Source organism: Geotrypetes seraphini, chromosome 3 (assembly GCF_902459505.1).
Source record: "Geotrypetes seraphini chromosome 3, aGeoSer1.1, whole genome shotgun sequence".
NCBI lineage: Eukaryota > Metazoa > Chordata > Amphibia > Gymnophiona > Dermophiidae > Geotrypetes > Geotrypetes seraphini.
Window position 1 is genome coordinate 194,571,809 of NC_047086.1, and position 8,115 is coordinate 194,579,923.

Genomic DNA, 8,115 nt, shown 5'->3' on the forward strand with positions numbered 1-8,115 from the left:
AAAAGGTAGAAAAACTAATTTTATTTTCTGTTTTGTGATTACAATATGTCAGATTTGAAATGTGTATCCTGCCAGAGCTGGTGTTAGACCGCAAACGTGAGCTAGGATTTAACAGAGAGAGGAAAAGTCCTTTTTGTTTCTTTATTTTATTTACACCACAGCGCCAATGTGGTTAGGAGAAGCCAAAGGGGGTTGAAAAAGCTATAAAATAAACCCACCAGGATGTTTGAAAAAAAACACCCAATTGGGCAGGAAAATCAAATCGATAAACCAATTCAATAGGCTGAATCGAATCGAAATTTTTCCTGAATCTGGCAGCACTAGTTTGCGCTACTGTCTTAGACTTTAGGACCTGGGATTGGGGAGAGATGGCATCCTCAGTACTTTATAATGCAAGTGAAACGAGGATTTGGTCAGATTTTTTAAGGGTCTGCAGAAGAAAAATATTGTATAGGCCGGGGACATGAGACAGCAGGAAATGGGAACTTTTCTTCCTTCTATTTTTGTGAATGGAAAGGCTGAGGATGTCAGAGAGTTCAGTTAAAATATGTGCTTTATAAGAAAATATAATAATGTGTTTTATAAAGTTTATAGCATTGCTGGCCTACCCGGTGAGGTGTTCCTAGTGGTGGTGGTGGCAGCATGTCAATGTGTTGAGAGGAAGAGGTGATCTGGGAAATTCTGCTGAGCAAACTCCGGGCCCATTTCCACCCCCCCCCAGTTAGTCCACTCCACTCAACTGGTTCACACACTGAGTGGGTTTTGGGTGTTGTTCCTGGGTAGTTGTTTTGGGATCTCTTCCAGTGGTTTGTCAGTATCTCCTTCTGGTCCAAGGAAGGAAACTTTGTTAACCTTAGCACTGACCTACAGAATATGTTTGTAACAGCGCTGCTTGTGTGGCATTAGTCTATGTAGTGATCGAAAGAAAAAAAAACAGACCTTTGCACATTTTTGCACTATATGGTGAGTGTATGAGGAGATTCACATTTCCTGCACAGCTAAGTCCGTGTGAAGTTACCTTGTGCTGTATTTGACATCTAGCAAAGTCTCTGTTTGGAAGGAAAGATCTCAGCTTAAAAATGAAGTGGCCAGAAGTTATGGTAAAAGTAGATAGCGTAGCTGGTTTTAAGAAAGGTATGGACAAATTCCTGGAGGAAAAGTCCATAGTCTGTTATTAAGGCATGGGGGAAACATCTGCTTGTCCTGGATCGGTAGCATGGAATGTTGCTACTCTTTGGGTTTTGACCAGGTACTAGTGACCTGGATTGGCTTCCATGAGAATGGGTTAATGGGCATGATGGACCATTGGCCTGACCCAGTTAGGCTATTCTTATGTTATGTTCTCATCTGTAGGGGCCTTTGTTTTCACTTCTTATTTTAATGTATTTTTTTTCTGAGAACTTATCAGTGTTTTTTATAATGGGAACAAAAATGGAAGAGAATTAATGTGTGTGGAATGGGGGGGTAACTAATTTCTTCATCTAAATAATTCAATCCACCTCAACCAGACATATGAGAACTCACGCACCATTCACACACCCTCCAACCAAAAACGTCAAAAGAAAAAAACAGTTCGACAACCTCCTAGCCATTCGAGCTGCAACACTCGACCCCCAACTCTACAACCTGTTGACTTCGACCACATACTACAAAACCTTCAAAAAAGAAATAAAAACCCTTCTAATCAAAAAACAAATAAAACCGAACTAACACAATCAGAACTGTCCCAAGCATCACCTGCAACTACTCCATATGTACTTCTGATGTCATGACAATTCAGACATAATTTATGTTATGTTATGGTATGTTTGGAATAATGGTTACATATATGAGGTTCAATAAAAGAAAATTTTCACTGCCTGTTTCTATTATGACCATTTATTCAGTTTCATGGTTATTACAAAAAATATTTTTTTACATGGGGGGGGGGGTGTAAAAAAATTATGGGCCCCGGGTGCCACATACCCTAGGTATGCCACTACTTCCCTATCTTACACATTGTTTGCAGCAACCTGCTGATTGATGTTTTGCTGTTCTTCTGAGGGCAAACTGACTCCTCCCAAAATACTTTACCAAAAAAGATTACATATTCTTTGCAGGGCCATGTCAATGTTTGGCAGTGCCTTGCTTGTAGACTATATGCAAAAAAAGATATGATTATTTAGATTATAAAAAGTATGTACTGTATTTATTTTTATGCAGATTTCTACACCAAGAAATTACTAAACTGAGAGAACATGGTTCTTAAAATACATTGAGAGTCTTAATAAAACAGCTTATTTTCATTTACTAGAGGTATTTTCATTTACTGACTGTCCAGCCCTGTCTCTAGGGAAAACTTGTCTATTAGAGATGCCATTGAGTTATAAAGTCTGGACTTATGAAATGGAGAGGGCTTTTTCATACAGCTGGCACATAAATTATATGAAGTAGTAACCAAAACAATGTTGGCTTTTGTAAACTGGAACCACCCACTGTTAGTGGACTATAAATGCCCACTGTACAGGCCCCAGTTTCACTTTAGGAATCCATCTAGGGTGGCTTTTATCTAGAAGTGTGCTTTTAAGAAACTAGGTCCATGGGGAGAAGACCTCCTGGATGAAGAAGAAAGTACCTATTGATGGTAGCATATCTCCTTGTCTCCTAGCTTGTGGGAGGAACCCTCCTTGCTTCCATAGCTCCAGAAAGAACTGACCCCTCCCAGTGTCTAGGAGCATGAGAGATAAACCCAATAATTGTAGTGCATTTCACCAATCACCATTTAATTTTAGTATATCTGAAAATTCACGATTGAGAAATGTAGATTAGGGCCAGGTTGGTGACTCAGCATTAAATATGGATTTGATTCCATGTGGGCCAGTTTAAGCTACTCCCCTAGCCACGAGGTGTTATTGTGATGACTGGGCTGGTTGAGACAGAGCTACAGAATCAAGGGGCGGAGGGAGTGCTGGGTGGTTGCAACCAAGACTCATGGCACCACACTGTAATCAGAAGCCAGTTCCAAAGCAAGATGAAGCTACCAGGTCAAAAGAAAGAAGTACAGGAATTCTATAACATAACATGCGGTACATGTTCCCCAAGGGGTAAAAAAAGATATCAGCAGGGGGTACATGGCATCTGGTGCCCAACTGATGCCTTCCCCTCCTTGATGCCACTTGCTTGCCTGCCACTGTCTTCCCATATCTGCAGCAACAACAGCAAATAGAAACTGCATCCTTCCCCTCTCTGCCACACGTATGCTCACCCGCTGCCTCCTGTATTCTGTGGTTACAAGCTATGGCCCCGCACTGACTTTTGGTTTGCTTGAATCCACAGAATCCAGGAGACAGCAGGTGATGAATGAGTAGGCAGCAGAGAGGGGAAAGATACAGCTTCTATTTCCTGTTGCTGCTGCAAAAATGGGAAGGCAGTGGTCTAGCAGGCATGTGTCAGCAAAGTGAAGGCAGTGATGGGCAGGTGAGTAAACGAGTGGGTGAATGAACAAGTGACCAGGTCTGGGTGGGGGTAAAAAAGAGAAAATGATGGATTGAGGGAGAGAGGGCACAGAGACAGAGAGCAGAGATGGATGATGGAGATGGAGAAAGAAGAAATCTCAAATGGTGAGGAGACCCTAGCAAAAGAGTTAAGGAAAAAGACAGAGGAAAGCACAAATTAGATACTAGAACCAACAAGATTAGTAATATGACCACATGAAGGTAGGAAAAGTAATTTTATTTTCTATTTCATAATTAGAATATGTCAGTTTTTGGAATGTACATTTGCCAGAGCTAACCAGAGCATGAGGAGTACTTGGCTGAGATTTGTTTGACTTAGGGGGGTACTTGGCTTGAAGAAGTTGGGAAATCTGTTCTATAATACAGACACACAATCCTTTATCCAAAATTCTAAAAACCAAAAAGTGAAAATGTTTTGTAATGTTGATGCATTACTAATTTGTAAAAAAAAAAAAAAAAGCAAAGCTCACTTTTATCAAAAGGGAAATCTAGCCACAAAGTCACCTTAAAGAATTTACTCTATGCTGATATTACTTCAGTTTTTCATCTTACCTCATATTGGTGAGGAAGTAGAGAGTGACACAGTAACTGTTACTACAGGAATTCCGTGGTTACCGTACTAATTCCTGTTGCAACAGTTCCATTCCATGGTAGTGCCAGGGGAATAGGAACCACTGCTACGGTAATACCGCAACAATGGGGACCCAAGGCATCCTTCCTCAATGCTAACCCCCCTCCCCCCCCCCCGTGCCATACCTTATCATCTCGCAAGACTGCCCCATGAAGTCTCGGCAGACATTTTGAACATATTCGGACCAGTGGTACTCTAGCAGCGTCAGGGACAGGAGTTTGGGCTCTTTCCTGCTCCCGAAGAAGCCACTAGACCACCAGGGATGATAAGGTATGGCATGGGGGGGGGGGTAGGTTGGGGTTGCAAGGGGGGTTAGGTGGGAGAGACAGATGGCAGGGGGAGAGATGGCCCGATGGATGGATGGCAGGGAGGGAAGGAGGGATGGTAGGCAGAGCAAATGAAGGGGGACAGAGGTGTAGCAATGGGTTGGCCTGGCAACCCAATCCATACGCACATGCCCCTGCCCACCCACAGAGAACTTCAGAGAAGCAGGCTGGGTCTCACGGTCCCTACACCTCCCTCTCTTCACTCTCACTGGCCATCTTCAATGGGTCAGAGTCAGCAGCAGCCATTGCTACAAGCTGCCTGCCGGTGACCCGGAAACCTCTCCTCTGCAGCTGTTACAATTTCCTGTTTCTACCCAAGCAAGACGCAGCAGAGGAGAGGTTTCTGGGTTACTAGCAGGCAGTTCTGGTAGTGGCTGCCATTGAGTCTGACCCATTGAAGCTGACTGGCAAAGAGTGAAAAGAGGGAGGTGCAGGGTCTGTTGGAGCCCAGCTTGCTCCCCCAACGCCTGCAAGACAGTTAGCTGTAAGTGTGGTGGGGAGGGATAGGAAGGAAACTGCAAAGGGGTAGAGAGGGGTGAGAATGGGAAAATATTTCTATGGAGTACAGAGAAGGGATAAAGACTGCAAGGAGAGGGGCATGAGGGAGAAATGTTGGGGATGCATGGGGAGAGAGGGAGAAATGCTAAAAATTATGGTGGAAGGGAGAGATGTTCGACCTAGGGCACAAAAGAGGGGGAGAGAGGAAGAAATGTTGGACATGGCAGAGAAAGGGAGAGAATGCTGCATAGGGGTCGGGAGAAGAGAGATATTGGACTAAGGGTGCAAGGGCGGGAGAGCGAGAGAGAGAGAGATGTTGAACATGGGAGTATAAGAGAGGGAGGGAGAGATCCACAACAGGTGTTAACTTTTAATGTAGTGATTGTAATATGTCAGTTTAAATTTACATCTACTGTGTACTATATATTTTTCACAGTACAGGGGGATATCACTTTTTCTCTTTCTCTGGTGTGTTGTGGCTTCTTAGGGATTCAATTAAATATTTTTCTATGTGTTTCTATTTTAAATTTTGTGGTTAGTTATTCTATACTTTCTGAGGGTCTATCTGTGTTCTGCACATATGAATTTGAGACTTAGTTTTCTGTTAGTATCAACTGTGCAGGATGGATCTGTACTAATCTGGCTTTTTAGACTAGGTTTATTGATGTACTACTATGCATTGTCGTGGTTGCTGCTGTGCTTTCCTAAGTAGGTCCTTGTTACGTGACTCGTGGATGTTTTTAAAGAGTGTTGCTCATTCAGGGGGAAGCAGTATTCTTTTTAAGCTGCACTAAACATCACATATTTGAATTTTATTCAGAGTAGCTATAAACTACATGTGAATAAGTAGGGAAAGCATATAGAGTATGGCATTCTTTCCAACTTCCCTGTGAGTATTTATATATAGGTTTAAAATGTTTATTTGCAATGCCCTAGGCTCATAAAATTGCATGAAATCATGTTTCTGCTTTACTGGGGGGGGGAGATGTGGGGAAGAAAATTAAGACTATGGGGACGGGGATGAGAAATGCACTTCACTGCGGAGATGGGGATGAATTTTTATCACCGAGTCATTCTCTAGTGAAGAGTCGCTGGTGGCCGCAGCAATTCATATTCATTGCGTGCTGTAATCCTCCCACATCCAGCCAGGGAAGAAACAGAAAGTGATGTCAGCAGATATAAATATCAAGCTTTGTTAGGGTTTACCACAGGTGCTGCGGTAAAAGCTCCGATGCTTATAGAATTCATATGAGCGTCAGAGCTTTTACCGCAGTGATTCACGATAAAAAAACATAACGCAGCTTGATAAAAGGGGACCTGCATGTCTTTATAAAATGTTAACACAAATCCTGCAGGTGTGGCCATTTTGGCTACTTGGGAGCAGATATAAATACAGTATTTGTGCATGTATAAAAAAGCTTTCAGACCGTCAAAACCATTTGGGGCTCAGGATGCCATACTTGAAGACTGGAAGAAGAAAGATGCTTTTTAAAGTTTCTGTGTCCAAGGGCTGGCTTATCCTCCAGTCCAGAACATTCAATGAAGTCTTTTATATATTAAATAAAGATTCTGTTCTTACAGAGCTTGGGTGCTTTCTCTCACCTAAAGCTGTTTTTCTGTTGGAGTCTTGTTCCTGATCTTTCCTCTCTCCTCAATTTTTGTTTTTATTTTCCTTTTTAGCACCACTTTTTGATTTCTTATTTTCCAGATTTTTCTGTTGGAAGCCTGGCCCTGTAATTTCTATCTCATTAATAGGGTTTACTTTGCTTTTTCTTTTTTCACTTCACAGCAGCTTCCAGTTGTTCTTGGATTTCTTGTGAGGCTAGCATAAAGTTTCTTTACAACACTTTTACCCTTCATTAGCTCACCTTCCTTAAAAAAAAGTCAAAACTTCACATTCCTGGCCTTAGCATTCAGTTCAGCCCTGCTCAAATTTTGTCTTAGATCCAGTTTTCTCTCTCTCCTGGGTGTTATTGAGGACTTGATAGGTCCTAGTCAGTAGCTCATACACAGAACCCATTATATTGTCTGACTTCCCTGGTCTGGGACCCTTTCCTCCCCCCACCCCCCCACAATACTGCTAATGCTTCTAACAGAAACACAGAATAGGTTTGTAGACAAGAAATTTAAGGTGCATATAATCAGTCCAGTTTATTTTTGGTGCATGCCATTAACCCTAGCTGATCTCTGGTTTTCTGTTCACTTCTTTGCAAATAAGGATCCTCTGTGCTTATCCCCAGCTTTCTCAATTCTGTTACTGTTTTTGCTTTTGCCACCTCCTCTGAGACGCTGTTGCATGCACTCAGTACCCTTTCCATAAAGACATTTTTCCTAGCATTAATTCTTCAGTTGGCAGCCCACTTTGAGACTAATATCATAACCTTTATTTGCTTATTCAGTTTTCTAATCTATACCATTCTCCCAGGGAAGATTAGAACAATTTATATGAATTTATTCAGGTACTCAAGCATTTTCCCTGTCTCTCTCAGTGATTTACTTTCTAGAACTTCATCACTGAGAAATAGTTTCTTCTTTTGCTTTATATATAGTCTTGAAGTGCTTGAATGCCTCTATCAAAGGGGTTCTTAACCTAGTTCTCAGCACCCAAGTGTATTTTCAGGCTATGCACTTAGAAAGGGAAGGCCTGCCATTTTAGTAGAGGCAGGTCTGCAGGCAGGAGGGACTGGCATCCCTCTTGCCGGTCATCTTCAAAGGTATGGGGGGTATTAAGGGGGCTTAAGAGGTTAGGGTTCTCCAGCTAAAGAGCTTCAGATATGTTAAAGGGAAGCAGCCGGCTAGGGAGGAGGTGGGACCGCTGGATGACGGAGATAGGAAAGGAGTAGTGAAGGAGGAAAAAGAAGTGGTGGATAGACTAAACATGTTCTTTTTGTCAGTATTTACAAAAGAGGACACATCCAACGTGTCGGAACCTGAAAAAAATCTTCAAAGGAGATCAAGCAGATAAATTAACATCCGTGGAGGTAAGCCTTGAAGACGTACACAAGCAGATAGATAGATTAAAAACTGACAAATCTCCGGGCCCGGACGGAATCCATCCTAGGGTATTGAAAGAACTAAAGGAGGAAATAGCGGAACTACTACAGCAGGTTTGCAATCTATCCCTGAAAACAGGCGTGATCCTGGAGGATTGGAAGATAGCTAATGT